A 20,616-nucleotide genomic window follows, 5' to 3' on the forward strand; every position below is an offset into this window, starting at 1 on the left:
CTTGGGACGTCCTTACTGTAATTTTGCTACAGTTATGAATCGTCACCCGAATAACTTTGTTTCAGATGGTCTCTGTTAGGGTCGCTACCCACAGGTTGAGGACCGCTGCCATAAGACAAGGTCTCTGTTGGACTTCACAGCACTGAGCCTGGTGAGTGTCCCCCATCCCCCCAGTCCTTGGCCTCTTTGAAACAGAGGCCTACTTGAGGTAGGCTACACTCCCGAACAGTCCAGAGAGGGACCAGTGACTCCACCATTCCCCAATTTTGCTACACTCCTAGGCCTAGCTGGCATCTTGTGGTCTGCATGCCAGAACCTCATGGATTCTGGTCCGGTCCCTTCCCTACTTACACTCTGCTCATACTTCATATGTGGCATCAAAATGCCCGTGTAAAAAAAAAAAAAAAAACCTGTCCTGGTGACTGACTAACATGAAGCAGTCATACTACTCTATCCAGATCCTCAGAAAGTGCTGGGTTCATCCAGACTGCTCACCAGCCCAACCATGGAGTGTTCTAGAACTTTATCCTCTCACACTGCTGCATGCTCATAGGCCAAGCTGGGCCATCCCCCCAGGTAGCCAAGCAGAGACATGTGAGTGCCTCAGCTCCTTTAATCTCATGCAATCACATAGTCCCAGGCCTCACTGATCTGCCATAGCCTGTGATCCATTCCAGCAAAGTGAGGAGCCCAGACCTGCCTTCACAGGCCATGTTCTCATTCTTCAAGTCTAGATGGGTATGCACACGTGGTGTACTAGACCAGCTAGGTTTGGGCTCTAGTCCTACATAGGACTTTGCCTAACTACACAGTGCTCAGCCTAGCTGAGGACACAGGTTCTGTGTGCCAGTCCAATCAGGTGAGACCAAGACACACATTTGCAGGCCACCACCACAAGGCAGGGCCTTGCTGGCCATCACACCGTGTTCATTGGGCCAGTCAGCTTTGAGGCCTGGGTTCTGTCATGCTCCTAGAGTTCCCCATCCCAGGCTCTGCTGGGCCCCACAACTATTTCCCCAATCCAGAATAGAGTGAGACCCAGATCCTCCCTCCTTGGCCCTGTCCACCACTCACTGTCCCAGCTGGTGTTGCACAGTTTTGTGAACCTGACCAATTAGCTGGGGCTCTTAGTCCCCAATTTCCCCCAACATTTCATCATTCAGAATCAGCTGGGATCCTATGGCTCACAGTCAGACCATCCTGGGAGATGGCCGACCTGTAGCCTTCCATTCACCCATGACATCTATGTCACTACGGAAACCCGTAGAGGGTCCAGTAGTCTGTGCAACACCAAAGCCTCCTGAGTGACAAGAATATCAACCGCCACCCTTGTCCCCACTCTCCCAGGACAGAGAGCCCTGCTGTGATCATAGCGCCTTACCCATTCCAATCATGGAGAGTGACCAGACTCTATGCCACCTTCTTTGAAACCACAAGTCACTGGGTATCAACCTTCCTGCTACTGTGACCCTTTAAGACAGGTGGTCCTGTCGTGGTGACCAACAAGCATGAAATTATTGTTGTTGGGACCTTGTAACTGTAATTTTGTTACTCTTCTGAATCGCCAGGGAAAGATCTGTGATTCAGAGGGTCCCTGGTGGGTCTCTATCCACAGGATGAGAACCAGTGTGATAAGACAAGGTCTCTGTTGGTTTCACAGCATCCAGTGAGGGGAGAGTCCCAGATCCCGTGATTTCTCGTCCTCTTTGACACAGAACCCTGGTTGATGTAGTCTGCACCCCAATACAGTCCTGACAGGGGCCAATAACCACAGGACCCACCCATTTCATGACACTCCTAGGCCTTGCTGGAATCTCGTAGTCTGCATGCCAGCTCTTCGTGGGTTCTGCCCAGGTCTCTTGCCATCTGCAAGTCTGCCCATACATACTTTGTGTCTATGTGGCGTCCAATGCCTGTGCAACAGCCCATGCAGGGCAGGCCCAACATGTTACAGTCACCCTACTCTATTGGGACTCCCAGAGAGTCTCGGGTCATGCAGACTGTAAACCAGCTCAGCTTTTGAGTGTTCTGGATCTTTATCCTCCCTCATTGACCTATGCTCTTAGGTTAGGCCTAGCTGGGGTCATCTACCAGATATACAAGCGGAGACCTGTGAGTGCCTTACCTCCTCAGCTGTATTAAAGGATGCTGCTGCTAAATAATATCTTTTATTTCTGACAGGGATAATATACCCATGAAATCTAAACAGTATGTTTGTCTGCACAAGACCTCCATCATGTCTATACCCCCTGTCCTGCCAACCTGGATGTGGGAAATTTCACAAGCCTCCATCCCTAGCCAAAGAGCTACAGGCAATTAATAGCTTCTGAGAGAGGGAAAACCAGAAACAATATCAAAGTCTATTACTTGATGAAGAAATTATGGATTATACAACAGAAATACTGCTAGTTTGGATTAAAAGAAACAGAGACCATATAAAATGAAGGAAAGCTATTAGACTTTTTAACTATTAGACTTTTAAATTCCCGGCTTAAAGGACACAACTATTGAACTGCAAATATGGAACATTCTTCAAAATATGGGGTGCACACCTTCACTCCCAGCACCTGGGAGACAGAGACAGATGGATCTCTATAAGTTCAAAGCCAACCTGGTTTATATATTGAGTTTTAGGCCATGTGGTCTACACTGTGAGACCCTGTCTCAAAATAAAATTAAATAAAAATGGGGAAGAATGAGTCAAAGTCAAATAAGAGATTAGTAGTTCCAATAATCTCTCCAAAGGCCACAGGCCACAGGTCCATGGGCCAAGCCTGTCTCAGCTTCCGAGAGCTGAGCTACCACTTCGTTCTCATAGGTTAGGCTTCTCTCACCCAGTGGGTCTATAGGGCAGACTCTCAAACCCAAGAAAATAACTTCTCAAACCTCGGATAGTATGAAGTCATCCTTGCATGGTGTATTGGAGTTGTTTGGACTGTCACCCATTTCATGTTTCTACAGTCTACTACTTTCCTCTGCTCTGTCCTAAAGAACATTTAATTGTATGGATTCATGGATTTATAACTCAGGAGGTTTGTGCTGGGGATCAAATCCAGGCATGTCTTTGCATACATACACTAGGCAAGTGCTCTACCACTGAGTAGTAGTCTAACTGTTATAAGAATTGTATCTTGAGACAGTGTCTTGCCGAATTACTCTCTATTTGACTGTGGATATGATGAAGCTGACTGCTTGAGTTCCTGCCTTGACTTCCTGGAAAGAATGGACCTGGAATTGTAAGCCAAGTAAGCCTCTCTCCCCAGAGTTGCTTTTGGTCAGGTTATCACAGAAGCAAAAATGAAACTAGAACACCAGGCCTGTCTGAATGTGGCCCTAATAATTTAATTCACTTATTCAGATTATGATGATTAATAACAATTGCCTGAAGCTACAGGTCAGGATAAAAGGGTCTAAGCTACCTTTCATGACCCTCCAGATGCTTTACAGCCTTTAACTCGCCTGAGAACTCCTCTATAAAAATGGGTTATGTGGACTACCAATAAGAACAAGGTTCACTGTTGTAGAAAGAAGTATCAAAAGTACTATTATCCTGACCTTACTGAATAAATTGATGAGGACCTAAGAGATGCAGTGACTAGCTGACCTATATCTAAGTGGTACATAGCAAAGTTGAAATTGAAACCCATTCTTTTCCTCTAGTTGAGCTCTCTTTCTCTCCACCACATGGTATGTGTCCCACCATCCTCCCCCACTGTTATGAGAATACACTTAGCCTCAAGATATTTTTAAAGCTCTTGTAACTAATAGAATCTGTAATATATGAAGTTCTGTAATTCATTCATTCTTCATTTCAAGAAACACACAATGAAAACGTGCTGGGTCGCATACCCTAAACTAGATGTGGAACTATTTTAGGTATTCAAGAGAAATCACTAGTGAGCAATTCTTTACTTTTTTCATTTCCTCCTTTCTTCTCTCTCTCTCTCTCTCTCTCTCTCTCTCTCTCTCTCTCTCTCTCTCTCTCTCTCTCTCTGTTGTATGGGGGGGGGGGGTGGGTATTGAGGGCCTTGTGAATACCCGGCAAGTGTTCTAGCACAGAGTTATATATCCTCGGCCCTGAATAATTCTTCTTAAATACATATCTAGAAGTAAAACCTAAATTTTTCTAATTAAAAAAATCATTTCATTTTACTTATTTATTTGTGGAAGGGACACGTGTGGCATTTAGTGGACATCATGCGGCAGTTGGATCTTTTCTTCTACCCTATGGGTCCTAAGAATTGAATTCAGGTCATCAGGCTTAGTATCAAGCACTTTTACCCACCTGAACCATCTTGTCAGTACCAACCTGGATTTTTCTAAAAGACCCAGAGTTCTTCATTTGAAAGGGGCTGCAAGAAACCACATTATCGATTTCTTCTCCCTCAGAATTGTGCCCAACTTGAATGACTAAAATCAGTCCTAAGAAGAACAGAGCATCCAAGCACTGATCCCATGTATATGTCTATCTATGAAGGGGGAGAAGACACATTTTTAATTAACCCAGTAACTCCAAAATGTAGGTCTTATTATCTCTCCAATAAAGGAAATTAAGGTATAAGAAAATTAAATAGGTTATTCATTATCAGAAGTTTCTGAGCTAATATTTGAACTCACACACTCTGTTGTCAATATTTCCATTCTTTGAAAATTAAATTTTAACTTAGCATATAAAGTAATGGGCTTCATTATGGCATTTTCTTATGTGTCATTATGCTTTGTTCTTACTCATTCCCCTCTCCATCTTCCGTACCCCCTTGTTCCCTACCCACTCTGATTGATTCTCTTAATTTTCCCACATGGTTTGCCTATTCTGATTTTTTAAAATCACATGTATTCCATTATGCTCTCTTCCAATCCCCCTCCCTTAAGATCCTTCGTTCCGTGGCTTCTACATTCTTTTAAGACTATTAGCCATATTCCCAAGATGTCTTTACATAGAGTGAACAGCAAGGGAGAAGTTAAGAGGAAGGAAAGAAAGGAGATAAGTGCTCTGTATTTCCCCTTAAGCTCATGGAACTTATCCCATCCTGTGAAGCAGGGAAAACCTGAGTTTTCACAAGGAAGAGATTAAACTCACACTCTTATTAGATTCTTTTAAAAGATAATAGAATTAAAAATGATGTTCTGGGGGAGCTTCTTGAAGTAGTTTTATTTTATCTTATTTTAGGTCTCTTTAATTCCATCTCAGGTAGACAGAAAATGGAAAAACTGTAGGACTTTATGTTCCAAAACCGTTACTCATCCTAGCTCCACCCCCACTCTTACTGCCACCCCCACAATACAACAGTCCAAGAAATAATGCAATGTACCTTGGGGGAAAAGTGACTTTATAGTTGTTCTGGATCCTAAGAACATACCCTTTTCTGGCCTGATGATTTCTCACCTTAACTTCCAAGCAAAGTGTTTCCTAATGCAATTCTTCTGCTAGGGAAAGCTGCTTCCCAGTCCTGCCCAGTCTCCAGTGGATAGTAATACTGGAAACCTAAGCAGCTCTTCCAGCAAACAGAACAGAGGCGGGCTACCTGGCCAATGGCTTCTGCGATAAGGTTTCTGGGAAAGATGTTATTCTGCAAGAACACATCGTTCAGATCTACCCTCTGCACAGGGGTAAGCCTAAGTGTTGGAGGAATAGATGAAATAGGGTGGACAGCATGAACACAAGGTATATGGCTGTTCCAAGAAGAAAGAGATGAAGAACAGACTATGTAACTCTTTTGTCTTTCTCCCAAGCAATAATACCTTGAAGTAATTGCAGAGAGAATCTGATTCATTGGATATATTGTATGAGAGATGTCATGTCAGAACTTAGCCATCTATCTCAAAAGATTCAGGTGTTTATCTTGCCTTGCCTTGCCTGCCAGGCAGAGAACACTAGAAGAGAATAGGCCTGACACATGTACAGTGCTAGCCTATTGGTAAAACCTTGTATAAGGTTTTGTTAACCCTGACTCATTCCATCATAGCCAAGAAGTTCTTTACCTGGCCAAATCCATATTTTTCTTGGATGCCAGCAAAGACCAGTTCTCTTCAGCTGCTCTTCCCAGCTGGACTTTGATTAGGAGTTCAGTAACACTCATCCATGCTACAGTAATTCCTTGTGACTTACCCTCCTGAGGAGCCATCAGATGGGATGAGCCTCTGGTAAAAGCCTGAGAGTGGGTAACTCCAACATGCTTATCCTTACTAACCCTGTACGTAATCTACCCATACCCTGGAACTAACGTTCCCATCTGTCTGGCACTATCTGGCATAGCTACCTTTTCTTTTCAGGGAGAAAAGGAATAACAATAAACTATTTCATGGTTTTGAATGCGTTCAAGAGGGAAAAAACCTAAGGCTCATAGCAGGGAGGTATAGAGAGACAGGAGGCAGAAGATTTCAGCCGCTATCATCAGGGCAAAAACAGAATGCATTTGAAGGTTCAAATTAGGAAATGAGGTGTGGCAAGTAGGAAAAAATGCCAAAGACTAAAAAAAATTCCATCAATTGTTTGCTTGTCAGACAGCCCAAGAAATGGCTTTGTACTGGGAGCTAATTTTTTCCTCAAATACTTCTATGCAATTCCAAAATGCTTGTTCTATATATCAATCCTCACATGTCGTTTAACGAGTGCAAAGATGGGACCAGGAAGCTTTAGTCTGCAACACCAGAAAATGTGAAGACTAAGAGTTCAAGGTCTTTCATTGTGAGTTCAAGTTGAAACATGAAGTCTTCAAGATGCAAATGTAAAGTTAGGTTGTACGAACAAAAGCATAATGCTCATAAGTGATCCAGTATTTATATTCTGTTCTAAACCGTTAAGACCACATGTATGCTGGGCATGGGAGCATCTCCTATAATCCCAGCATTGGCAGAAAGATCAGGAGTACACAGTCAGCCTTGGGTGCCCAGGGAGTTTGAGGCCTGCCTAATACATATAAGATCTGTCTCAAAAGAAAATAGAGAGAAGAAGGGAGGGAGAGAGAGAGAAAGACAAGGAAAGATGATACTTGATATCAATTGTCTACTGCTAGATACCATACTTCACAAACAATAGAACCAATGCAAAGTGGAATCCCAGACTTAAAAAACCAAGATAACAGGTACACAGAGTTACAGCCAAGTCTACCTGGGAGAACTAAGAAACATACTACCTGAATACAGTTGATCTTGGCCTTGGAAGCTAAGCAGGGTGGTCCTGGTTAGGACTTGGATGAGAGAAACTCTCATGGCCAGAACTAACAATGGCAATTGAGTTTTACCCACTAACTTATGTCCTGTTCTTTAATTCAGTCTCAGCTAGACATAAAATGGAAGAGAATAAAAATGAAGATGAGGCAGAAAAAGATAGGTACTTTAGAGGAAAAGCAGTATCAAGTCAATAGTCAGTGCCCCCTTAAGGCTTCCCAGGGCAAAAAGTAGTAAGTAGCACTCTTCGCTCTGTCTGCCATGGGCTCACAACAGGAAGAAACCACACTAATCCGTAAAAGTTGCATACTCAAAAGCCCTTGGCTCTACTAATTCCAGTCAGTCTCTCTCTTGATGTCCCACAGAATGGAGCATGGAGGAGTCTACACATAGATGCTCCAAATGAGTCAAGAAGTTTGATGTGGGTAACTTTAGATGCTTGTTTTCCCAAGAAAAGATTAATTTGCTAACCTCTATTAATGAGTCAGGACCAGAACTTACTAACTAGCCCTAAATGAAGCTACACTCTTTCCAAGCTGCATTCTCAGCTTGTAACACCTAGCCCAATTAAGTGCTATTTCTTCACCATTGTTATAATTTCCCTAAATTTATTTATAATTGTATTATGCAAAGCCTCCCAGAATTTGGTTTAAAAAAATCTGTCTAATCATATGTTTAAGAACTTCAGTGAAAAACTTCTCTATTTGTCTTTCTGAGCACAAGGCCTCCTCTTTAGAGACCTCTCTTACCTGCTGGGTTGTATGATACAACCCTTCTACAGTGTCTCAGTATTGGCACTTTTGTTGTCCCTCTTCTTTTCTTACATTGCTTTTATTTTCAGGACCAATGCATTATTCCTAAGGCATAATAACAAAGCTCTTAAGCTATACCTGCCTATACTAGACACTCCAAAAATATGTGTCCTTTACTTGCCACTTGGTAGATGTTACCTTCTGTCTGTCTTTGCCTTCCTGTTGTCATAGTCAATGCTGACTGTTCAACAGGTCAGAGACACAGAAGGGAATAAGCATATGTTTGCCAGAGGACTGCTCATTTCAAATACTCACCTCAATTTTCAGATGTTCTAATTTTTGGTTGGAAAATATGGTCACCATAAGTGTAAGGCATCCATGAAAAATGCACAGTACATAATTATATCAGTGCAGTTCAGTTTCAGAGACAAAATGTCCTTAAAGGTCTAGAGGCATTCAAAGAAGATACACCAGAGAGGACCAATACAACTAGGCAGGATTTAACAGAAGTTAAGTTTGGCCTTGGGAGATGGGTCATATCTGGATACAGTAGGGATGGGATTTGGGGTGAGGGTCATCATCTAAGCAAATTAAAGGGCCATTTGTATGACTATAAAATATTGCTCAGCTGCATCTTATGACATCTGCTAGTTACTTGGCACCAGAACTAGATGCTGAGATCAATTGTCAAAAGGCTTTGCCCAATCTCTTAGTCCCACATCCCACATAGCCAGCTCATTCCCTGGCTTCATCTGAATGGGCTCCTAGGATAGTCCCTTTCCACTAGTCAATCAGAAGTCAAGTAAATTCACTTAACTGTAAACATGCAAAGAATCCCAACCAGTGACTTGATATGATCATCACACTCAAGGCCAAAACTCATTCAACATTTTGCTTTCATCTCAAAATTGATTTAGAGTAGTTACATAGATATAACCCACAGCAATGCTGATATAAACCAATAGGCAGATCATTTCAAAATAGTAAATACAAATAGGAATCAAGTACATAGATTAAGCAATTACATTATGTGAATATCAAGTTCCATTAGCAGATAAGTGAACAGGAAAAGGCAAGAAAATCTCATGACAGAGTAAGACTGGTAGAAATGATTAAGTTTCTTTAGCATGACTTAGGAAAGCCCAAGGGAATTAGAGTATAAAAAAGTGGCTGAAAGTAAGCTATGGGAAAGGCAAGGAAGCTTTGCCTAAAGCTTTTGTGAAAAAATAAGAACGTTTAGACAGGACCTTGGCTCACCTGACAAGTACAATTGCCTTTATTCCTAATTATTGTTTTTTTTCCTAATGCCTTGTAAAATAAGCATGTCCAAAACCTTGTATCACCAAATTACTGGCAAAAATTGCAGAAATCCTTTGGAGCTATGGAAATCAAGTAGTACTACTATTATCAGAATTATTAACATCTAGACAAATTAACAGATAAATAAGTAGAATTGATTACAAGAAATGTCATGATCCAGAGTTGTCCTACAAATGGACAATTAGCTTCTTGAAGGCTTCCTATGTACTTCAGAAATCTTGCTAGCTGCATATATGTTACAGGCATTGTGAACAATTTCTAGGAATGACTTACGAACATTATACACATTGCCTAGGAATTGTTTACAATTCCTGATTTAACATTCCGCTGAAAAACAAAAATACCAGTTAACTTGGTCATACACTCACTGGCTTCAAAGCAGAAGGCATTTCTGCAGGCCTGCCATGTAATGGGAAGATTGACTTTTACATAAAAAAGAGACAATGGCTAAACACCTGTGCTGTTTGCTTCAAAGACTCCCATGCAGAAGACTATGCATGAACTGACTGGAAAAAACCTAAGTGCAAAGAAAAATTCCTTGCATTATTTTTAAAGTGAATTAATTGTATGGCAGTCATAAATCCAAACATATAATGCATAAATATTTCAATAATTGAATTAAAAATTTAAGTCTACATTTCTTTCTTTTCACTGTTTTTTTAATAAATTAGCTACTAGCAATGTTTCTTTTTAATAGAGCAGGATTTGTACAATCAGATATGTACTGAATTGTCTAAAGCAGTCCCCCTAAGAATATGTTCTGATATTGCCATTGTTCAGAATATTTTTGAAACGCTGCTTTGAGAACTGCCTTCTGAGCCAGTTTATGAATGAGACGATAACAAAGCCACATTGTATTCTTATCACATTTCAGAACTTAGCCGTTCAACATAGTAAGTACACAATTTGTATCAACCAGATTAATCTTAGAAATCAAAATGCAGCCACTTTGTATCTAAAGCCCTGTCCCCTGCCACCCTCAGAACCTTTGCTCAGGCTGGATGCAAGACAGTCCCTCACTCTCCACTCAAGCACCCTAAAAGACTTGTCCAGTTGAGAAGGACTGACTAAAATTTGTTCCAAAAGTCTAGACTAAACTTTTCCAATGAACTTTCATGGTATACTGTGTTTGGCTAGACCAAGCAGCTAGACTGTAAGCTTCATAACAGCAGTTCACTGACTTATTGTTAGCACCTACAACCATGTTTTGGATGTTGTTATTGCTCAATAAATACCTGTTGAATGGCAGGTGGATGGATGTGGGGGGAGGTGTTGATGGATGTATGAATAGATGGATAAACTTCTTAAAGAGTTATGGATCCATCTTGAGATGTAGCTCAGTGATAGATAGAGCACTTGCCTAGCCTATACTAGTCCCTGGGATCATATCCCAAGCATAGAAGTAAAATAAAATAGCTGTCATGGCACAGCAAGTATTAATGGAAAAGTGAAGTACAAATGATGGCTATATGGAAAGTTTTCCTTTTAGCAGTGAGCCCAGCATACCACTGTTTGCCAGTAGCTAACAAAGATTCTGGTGGTGGCTATAGCATACATCTGGATTGTGAGCTAGGTAGCTTAGAGCCATTAAAAGAAGTTAGTACCTTGCCTCTTTTGGACCAGTTGCTCATACACATACCAGTCATAGACGAGGCCTCTGACATAGGTCAGCTTACCTGCAAACAAGTGCCACAAGGTTTCATGTTCAAGGGTAACTAGTGAAACATCATTACCGAAAGTGGCTCGAGATAGGTTACATAGCAAACTAATGAAGGATGGAAGAGCTTTGGTCTGAGATAATGAAAATAAACTACAAGATCTGTGCACTGCTCTCTTTCCCGTCCTTTCAAACTAGAAGTCCTGCGGTCTTCTTCCTTGGTATGCTTACCTACTCCATAGACTAGAAAAAACGAAGCCGAGGCCCTCTTCAACTCCCCATCTAATTTGGGAATAGATCCTGTCCTAGAGACAGCAGCAGCAGCAGTAGCAGTGCTACTAGTATAAAAGTAGTAATAGTAAATAGTAAAGCTCTGCTGGTTATAGTGTTGATAACAGTGCTGGACTGGCTGAGTGCTTAATCCATGGTATACACTATATATGTACACATACGTATATATGTAGTATTTTTTTAGTTCTCCTGACAAAAGTAATGAGTCAGCAACATTGCCATTAGTTTTGTAGCTAAACAATGTGAGTCTATGATAGGTTAATACACCAAGCTAGTCAGGGGTCAAAGCCTTTGCCTGCCTGACTCCAGTGCCAGAGAGTGAATCACAACAGCATGCTGCCTCTAGGCATTATGTTCTGCCCTCTGACACATCCTCCCATGGCCAAAAATAAAGATACAAAAGAAAGCTAAACATATACCCTCGTTCAAGCCTAAAATGATTTGGTCCTACTTAACTGTATTTGATAATAGTAGCTGCAAAGCAACCCAATCTTAGAGCCTGAACATCTGTTTTTAAGACCTTGAGTGAGTATGTTTTTCTGGAATATCCCTTCAGAAATGTTTTTTGAACATTTGTTCAAACAAGCTGAGGTCTGGACACCCTCTGATGCCTTTCTCGATTGGTTATGCGCCAAGTATGACATGATCTTCTGCATGTGGTTTGAGTTAGGTGGAAGTGTTGCACATGCCTGGGATACTGGGCAAGCCGACTAGAGCTGCCCCTGGATGCAGACAAGGCTGACTCCAGCAGGCCCACTGAGGAGATGGTAGATCTGTGGTGACTGGAATGGGAGCGCCGGTTGGATGGGTCACCCCATCAACCCCACTGAGCTAGGCCATTTGTATTCCAAAAATTCTTTCCCCCTTTGCTTGGATATTTAATTGTGTTTGGGACAAGTTCCAAACGACCCAGTGGTCTTCTCGAGCCCTGTGATTCGAGAGGGTTTCAGAGTGCTGAGCCTGAGGCACTTGTTGCTATGGTCTGGCTTTCTTGCGGCAAACCACAGGAGCTCTACCTGCTGTGCCATGGGATCTTTAGGGAATTGATCAATGTCTTTGGAAAGCACCTCCTCATGCACATAACTGGAAGGGACTACAATCCCAGACAGTTTTACAGCTTTGGCAGGATGGAGGTATACACTGAGGATAGATTGAATGTCACCTCTTGGCCTGGGTTTGTGGGAGATGGCTGAAGAGCCCATCAGCAAAGCTGCCACGTGGCCAAGTCCATGTGAGTGATGGAAACATGGCTGTGGGAAGAGGCCAAGGCCAGTAATGAGGGAGGAGACACTCAAACCTATGGGGAATCCCTGAATCCCCGACATCTGTGAGAAAGATCAGATGAGGCTGGGGGGTAAAAAGCAACACAAAAGCATTCAGCAGTTCTAAGTGTCCACAGAAAGAAATGAAGAATACCAGTGTGTTGTGGGCAGGGAGAACTACAGGTGTCAGGCCTGCTTGAACATTCAAGTTCAGAGGCACAGCAGACAGTGAAAGTGCTTCAAGATAAAATATAATTCTTAACTAGGAGCAAGTATTTCCTTACGCCGCTATGGACTACTGAAATTGCCTCCAAATAGTCTTGAGAAAACAATCCCTTCTTTCCTTTCTTCAATGCAAAATGCATATGCACCACTGAAAATCACCTCTCCATACACTTAGCCTAACAATTGGGAAGAAAGAAGGCTAAAGGTTATATGTGTGTTTGTATCCTGATTGATTGAGTAGATAAGGTTTAGAGAGAATGAACCGGGTAAGAATGAGTCACACATGTTCGATGAGAAGTCATGAGGGCCTAATAAAGGATGCTGTAGTGAAATGTGGAAGAGGTTGCCTGTTGGGAGATGAAACTGTGAAGGAAAAGTACCACAACTTAGCAACCAACTAGATTTATCAGGGTAATGGAAAAATGTAAACGCCATTTTTATCATTGTCAGTGATTGGTAAGGTGAAGTAGTGCCAGTAGCAGGAACAGTGAGAAGAACTGGTCTTGGGGAGAGGAGAAATACGCTAAGGGTGCCAGCCTGAGAACTAGAACATTTTAAAATTCTTCTCTGACCCAGAAGAAAGGTCAAGGCTGGAGACAGACGTCCAGGCAGGCATAGCTTACATGTTCCTTTACCTAAATCCAAATCTGCTGGTTCCCAGTCACTATCAGCAGAGGCTGCAAACTTGGATATCTGAAACTTCTGCCTTCCCGCTTCTACTGCTAAATTCCCCTGATGCCCAGTTTCTTCTGCCCTCTATCTCCAGAATGCTACAGGAGGAGAACCTAACTGGTCTCTTCATCTATTGTAAGCAATCACAATACATGTAATATCTGTATTGAAGAATGACTCTTTACATTTCCAAACACATGTAACATGTGAGTAACAAATGATCCCAACAGATTATATTAATCAGTTTCCATTTCCTTGGACATTACTTACACAGATGGAAAACTTGTTATGTATGAGAAAAACCTAGAAAAGAAGATAAGGTGAGTGCTACAGAGTTATGGTGACCATATTTTCTGAAACAAAAATTCGACACTGGTTCTTGTTGAAAAACTTGCTGAAATCTTCCCTGGTTGAATGAGGCAATTTAGGAGATACAACTAAAACAATGAAAATTGCATTTCCCAAGACATTTCAATTGTTCCCCGGGAACAACAGGACAAATACTTATCGTGGGAAATGCACGGAGTAGAATACCAATAACATGATGTATTTTGTGGTTTTGTGCTTTAAAGTTTTTTCTTTTATTCTTTTCATATTCTGTAACTTCCAGTCTAGATTTAATTGTCTTGGCATTTGCTCCTTCTCTAGAGAACCCGAGGGACCAAAAATACTGAAGGTCAGTATGAGAAGACACCTCAGAGATAAACTGAACTCTGTCTGTTTGTTTCTGAGACAGTATCTCATATATCTCAGGCTGTCCCCAAACTGAAAATGTAGCTGATGGTGACCTTGAACTTCTGATTCTCTTGCCTCTACCCCCCAAGAGCTAGGATTATAGACAGACATGTACCATCATGCTTTGTTTATGTGGTATTGGTGATAGAACATAGAGCTTTGTACATGCTAGGAAACTACTCTACCAACTGGGCAACATCCCCAGCCTAAAACCACTCGAATTTTTTTGAGACAGAGTTTCACTATGTATCCCTGGCCGACCTGAAACTTACTATATAGTCTAGCCTCAACTCAGAGAGATCCACCTGTCTCTGTCTCCTGAATGCTGGGATTAAAGGTATGCACCACTACATCTGGCCTCCAAACAAACTTTTTAAGGTACAAATAAACTGAGATCCAAAACTAAGAAATGGCTTGCCCAAGGTCAGACCACAAGTCAAGGGCAGATCTAGGACTAAAATCTAGGTGTCTTATATTGACCTTACAAACATTCTTTTCTGAACACCAAGCCTCCATTTGGGGAGCAGCCTTTCTGATTAATCTTTACATCTCATCCCTAACCTTTGCTTTGAAAATCCCTGGAGGAACAGGGCTCACTACCAACAAGGCACAGTGCCAAAGCCTAAATAGCTGCCATCTCAAGTCCCCTTGATATGCAGCAGCCCTTGGCACACATTTCCTCAATGCCTTTCTCTTTCCTCATCTGGAACAACCACATCTCCATTACACCAAGTTTCTTCCTGTCAACTGGGACATCAAGAGAAATGGGTAGAACTTGGGCACCTGTTATTCCCAGATGGTTAAAGGTATGCCCTTTGCATGCGTGTGTGCTGGACTGTCAGCACTTTCCACACCTTTCCGAATGTTGACATGAGAACCAAACATCTTGCCCAGGGACAAAGAGTTACTGCTGAGAGAAAAATTCACTGATGATTGTATCTTACTCCTTGAGTTTGCTAAACTCTTCCCTATGGTGAAGCAGAAAAGTCGTATTATATCTGCATATGTTCCAAGAAGTGAATTGCTCAAATCCCACGCAAGAGAGCTCCGACATAGGACTTAGTATTGTATGTGGCAGAAGCCTGCTCCATGGCCCTTATCATTCTATGAGGCTGTTATAAATGGAATTCCATCATGTGTGACTTCTCTATGCAAAGCAAGCTTCTGCAATGCCATTAACCATACGAGATACTTTAAAGGTTCCCCTCTGAGCCTATGAGCTCCTGGGTATGTGGAAGAAGGGCCTGTAGATAAGCATTATCTTTCTAGCCCCAAGGCCTACTATGTGGTCAACAACTGAACAGCAAAGAAACAAATAAGGAACTCAACTTAAGTGGGGGGGTGTAACAGGAGATTAGACAGGAAAGGGAAGTCGGCATCAAAATGTGGAGGGTTTCACATGAAGCTTGTGGAATATGCACTTTCTGACATAGGCTATGAGTATGTGTCTTTGTGTCTTTCACCGAACAGAACACTTTCAATATCAGAGTAGATCTCCATAGCAAGTGAAACCTTTGAAAGCTATCCCCTCTTTGGTCCAGTGCCTGTACAAGAAGTTCTGAGTCTTTTTCTCTTTTACTATTGGACGAACTCATAGTTCCCAGGCACTCACTTCAAGGTGTCGAAGGCAATTTCATTGAAGCATTGCATATACCTTGGGCCTGAGACCAAGTGCAAGAAATTTCACCCCATCAGAAAAATCATTGAGGCAGCTTAAGGTAATGGAAACTGGTGCTTTGGATTAAACCCGTCTCTTTCCATCTCTGTTTTTGGTGCCTAGATAATGGCTGTGAAGGGAAAAAAAAACTAGAAAGCATATAGCTTGCATACTTTGGAATTAGTGAGGGAAGAGAGACCAAATGGAGAGACTAAGGAGATATACTCTATTCTGTAACTCAGTTCTAAACTGCACTCTACAGAATAGTAAAAATAGTCTTTAAACCAATGGTCAGAGTGCTCCATCAGCACTACCCAAGCTCATAATACTCTGTGGACTGAAATTTGGGACTGTAGCCTTTCTCTGTGTAACTCTCTGTTGTGTATTATCAGGACAGGATTTGTCAGACCTTAACCATGATGTTGGAAATCAAATGCTAAACGCTAAAGAGCAATGAGTCCCAGGCATACAGTGTAAATTACCTATCACAGTTTGAAATGGCTCAACGGTGAAAAGGGCAGGGGGCGGGCGGGGGATAGGAATAGCAAACACAGATGACTTTACCATTTTCCAAGATCATTTGCTTCTAAGTAGTGTTCCCAATATTAAGGAATAGTTAGATTAGACCCCTTGGTCCATCATAACAAGATATCACAGACAGTGTCCTGTAAACAACACATTCATTATCTCACAGTTGTAGAGGCTGAAACCCCAAACTCAGTGTGTCAGGATTGGTTTCTGGTGAGGCTTCTTTTCCTGGCTTGTAGATAATCATCATCTTCTCACTGTGTCCTCAAATGGCCTTTCCTCTGTATTTGTGCAGAGAAAGAAGAGGGGAGGAGAAAGAGGGAGATGGGGAGGTAGGGACCAGAGGGGGAGGAGGGGGAGGGAGAGAGGGAGAGAGAGAGATCTGATGTCTCTTCTCTTCTTATAAAGATAGCAGTTCTACTAAACTACAGTCCCATTAATATGATCTCATTTAACCTTTATTACCTTCTTAAACCCCCTATTTCCAAATATAGTCACATTGGAGCTAGGGTACCAAACTGAATTTGAAGGAGGACACAATCCAATCCCTAAAAGTATTGTCAAATGTACTTTTTTTTTTTGAAGACAGGGTATCATGTATTCCAGGTTGGCCTTGCAATCCCGACCCTCCTCCCTCCTCCTTCTGAGTACTTGGATTACAGGTTTGTGCCTCCATGTCTAGCTTCTTTGCTGAACTTCACTAATAAGGTGTGAAGCTGAAAGAGGTTCAGTGATTTGCACATACTGGTAAGTAACTGAGGTCAAGACTAGATAGAACTCAGCACTGTTAAGCCATGACCTAGATTCTTTCTGTTATACTATGTTGTCTTACTAAATGAATTAGGGTGTACCCCTCTGATTCTGTTTTCTTTCTTAGGTAGGCTATAGAGATTGGTATAGGTTCTTCTTCAGGGAATTTTGGTCAAATTCATCCATGAATACACCTTGGTCTGATACTTTTAAGGAGATTATTATCAAACTAATTTTCTTAGTAGATAAGGGCCTTTCAAATAATCAATTCCCTTTCAGTTTTGATAGATGGTCTTTTTTGAACTAAATTTTTAGTTAGGCTAGATATTAAAGGTTTTGGTAGATTGTCTTTTGGAGAATGGTATATTTCATCTAGGTTATCAAATTTGTGGTTATAACATTTCCTTATTATCCACGAGACTTATAGCTTTGCCTCCTCCTTAATTTCAGATTTCAGTCATTCATTACCTTTTTTTCATATTTTGTCTGAACTTTCTATTAGTATATATTAATTATACAAAGTAATATTCATTATAACATCTTCATACATGAGATGTATGAAGGGAAATATACTCTGTTGTTGAAATATAGATGTCAGCTAAATCGAGTTGATTGGTGGTCCTGTTCAGTATGACTATATTTTTGCTGATTTTCTGCCTACTGGATCTCTCAAGAACTAATAGACTTAAGGAAAATCTTGAAATACAATAGCAACATTGTCTACTTTTGAGTCTTGTTTTTTTTTAAACCACAATGAAAACCTCTAATTTTTAAAGATTAACTTTTATTATATGTATTTGTGTGGATATATGCACATGAATGCAGGTGCCTGTGGAGTCCAGAGGGGTTGAATACTCCTGGAGTTGAAGTTACAAGCCATTGTGAGCTGCCTGATGTGGTTGCTCGGAACTGAACTTGGGTCCTCTCCAAGAGCAGCATATGTTCTTAAGCACTGAGAATCTCTCCAGCCCCTACTTAAACTAATGGATGTTGAAATCACCACTGATGAAGTTGGATTAGTGTCTACCACACTTCTTACTATTTCTCCATTCTAGTTGTTTCCTTGTTCTTGGTCTCACTTTCCTTCTACTCCATTCCTGCCTTTGGTTAAACACAATATATGATTCTGTTTTGTTTCACTTCTTACATTTTGATTCACTTCTTAGTGTGTAAGCTATACGTTTTCCTTTTTACTAACTGCTGGAGATAAAACCCAGGGTATTGCACTAGCTACATCACAGCCTCACATTTACTGTTTGCCATTGATGTTATAATATAAATTCCTAACTGATCAAATTCCATTTTCAATGAACACTGCACCACTTCACAAGTATTCCAAATATCTTACAACAATATTCCCCAACTATTCTCATTCTTTGCAATACTGCTGTCATTCATTTTGCCTATTAGATAATCACCAAATAGAGTATTGCTGTTCATTTATTAGAAAAATGAGATTAGCAATGAAAAAAATCTTTGTTTTTTAGTGTATGAGAGAAGAATAAATAAATATATCGAAGCTGCCTACGCTTCACATAAACATAAACATGCACCTATTGGTAGAAGCCAGTTAAAGCATTCATGATAATCCATTACTATGGCTTTGTTTTAAGCCCAAATAATTAGCTCTGCCCATGTATACATTTCAAGACTCCATTCAAATTTTTGTGTTCCCTATAGAATTTGGCACATAGTAGGTATTCCACACATGGGGAATTTCTTTAAAAGGATTTTCATAATGAGTGGGGTAAATGTTATTATGCATATGATCAATTCCATGTGTTTGGAAAGAGCATCATGTTTTGGAATGACCAAGAAAGGCTTCATGATGGAAGTTGAAACTGAATATTACCCTGAAGAATGGATAGGATTTACGTTGAATTGGAGGAAAATTAAATGGCATTCCAAGTTTTGGGCACAGCATGAGTAAAACTGCAGAAACAGAATAAGAAAACACTCTTTCTACTGTTAAAAACAGCCATCACTGGGGCGTCTTTGTGGCTTGAGATCTTAGAAGACATTGACAAAAACTATAGAACTGATTAGGTATGGTTATAAAGGGAGTGCACCCAGCTTGGAAGATACTAACTAAACAAAGACTAAAATTTTTTCGAATAGTACTTAATAGTCAAGCAGTGCTTCTCTGCCAGTACTCAGTACTAGGTCTTAATTTTTAACCCAGGATTTTACTTGGAGCATTATATGTACTATGAAATTCAAACTATTCATTACTCAGCCTATAGTACATTGACTATGAAAACTGAACAATTGTCTTGATTGTCCTTCATTAAGAGGAGAACATAGTCTGTAGAGAGCATATTCTGCCAACTTGCTTTATATTTTTAATCCAAGTAGGTGCAAACACAAGAAGCATGCAGGATACCTTCTCTTCAAGTATAAAATAACATGAGTTTTTTTTAAAAAAAGATTTCTTATAAGATCTTGAGTCATTCTATGAGCTCTGATAAAGGTATATGTGTGAGCGAATTTGCTAACTGAAGTCCAAAGAGAGAAGACAGCTTTCATAATATCATCCAGTGAAGTGTGGATCCTGGACACCAATTCATCTCTACCTAACGTTAAAAGACATTATTTAAACAACATCATACTTCTCAAAAAAACTTCAAAAAATGGAATGACCTTTAATTGTGTCCCTAGAGGTAGATCACTATCAGGAAAGGATGTTACAGTTGTAATTTAAACATGGGGTTAAGAAGGTAGATAGACCTGATACTCAACTATTAAAGAGTCCTATGATCTAATCAAAATGTTTAAGAACATGCTTTACTGTCATATAGAGTAGATATGCAAGCAAGCATATACTTATATACACATGAAACAACAGGGTTTTTGCTTCCCAGCAAATTTCCCCACCACATATCCTTCCTTTGAAATTTCACCTCAGCTTCCCAATGTTCTGGGGTTTTCTGAGCCAAAATGTCAGCTCTTACAAGCTTCCTATTTTGAAATAAGTTACTGCTCCCTATACCCAGGAATGTTGATCCTGCAGAATCCTCTAGACAAAACTCAAGTTATCATAGATTCTCCACTGTAAAATGGCTGTCTGGTGAGTACTCTAAAATGTATAAAATAGCTGTGAATATTACTATAGTAAATTTGAAACACCATGAAGAAAATCGAGCCATGTACTTTCAAATCAAATAAAAAAAAATCAAGGATTTCTCTGAATGGGGAAATCATTCAAGTCTTAAAGCATTGTTTTTGCTTACTATTCTTAGTAGGTTCAATTGGGTAGTTAAAAAATATTGACTGTTTACAACCCAGGGCAAATACTGTGCTGTGGTTGTAAAAGTACCTTGGGTACAGCCCCTGAGAGTCTCCTCCCAATGCCAGCGTCAGGACTTTCTGCCATTTCAGAGCTACAGGGATCAAACAAAGTGCAATGAAATGGATCTTATGCTTTAGATAGTTGGGCAGAGATGAAGACAGCTTGAATCAGGCCTGAACTGCTGTCAAAAGCAACATCTTGCTTCATCTCCCTTCCCTCCCACCCTCTGAGTTTAGGGTCAGTCACCTGGAACTGGAATGACTAGCAGGAGCAAATTTTTGCTCAGACAGCAAGATGGGATTTAGGAA

At 40.8% G+C, this 20,616-nt stretch overlaps 1 long non-coding RNA gene across 2 annotated transcripts in view; it reads right to left on the reverse strand.

Annotated features, from left to right (window-relative positions):
- Window positions 1–20,616, reverse strand: part of LOC128108242 (uncharacterized) — a 71,346-nt gene that overhangs the window by 17,472 nt on the left and 33,258 nt on the right. For both annotated transcript variants that reach the window (XR_008217384.1, XR_008217387.1), the window contains exon 5: window positions 1–16,550. This exon is cut by the window's left edge and continues 13,328 nt beyond it. This is a non-coding gene — a long non-coding RNA (uncharacterized LOC128108242). The remainder of the gene's footprint in view (window positions 16,551–20,616) is intronic.

Source organism: Peromyscus californicus, unplaced genomic scaffold (assembly GCF_007827085.1).
Source record: "Peromyscus californicus insignis strain IS unplaced genomic scaffold, ASM782708v3 Scaffold_10__1_contigs__length_136768540, whole genome shotgun sequence".
NCBI lineage: Eukaryota > Metazoa > Chordata > Mammalia > Rodentia > Cricetidae > Peromyscus > Peromyscus californicus.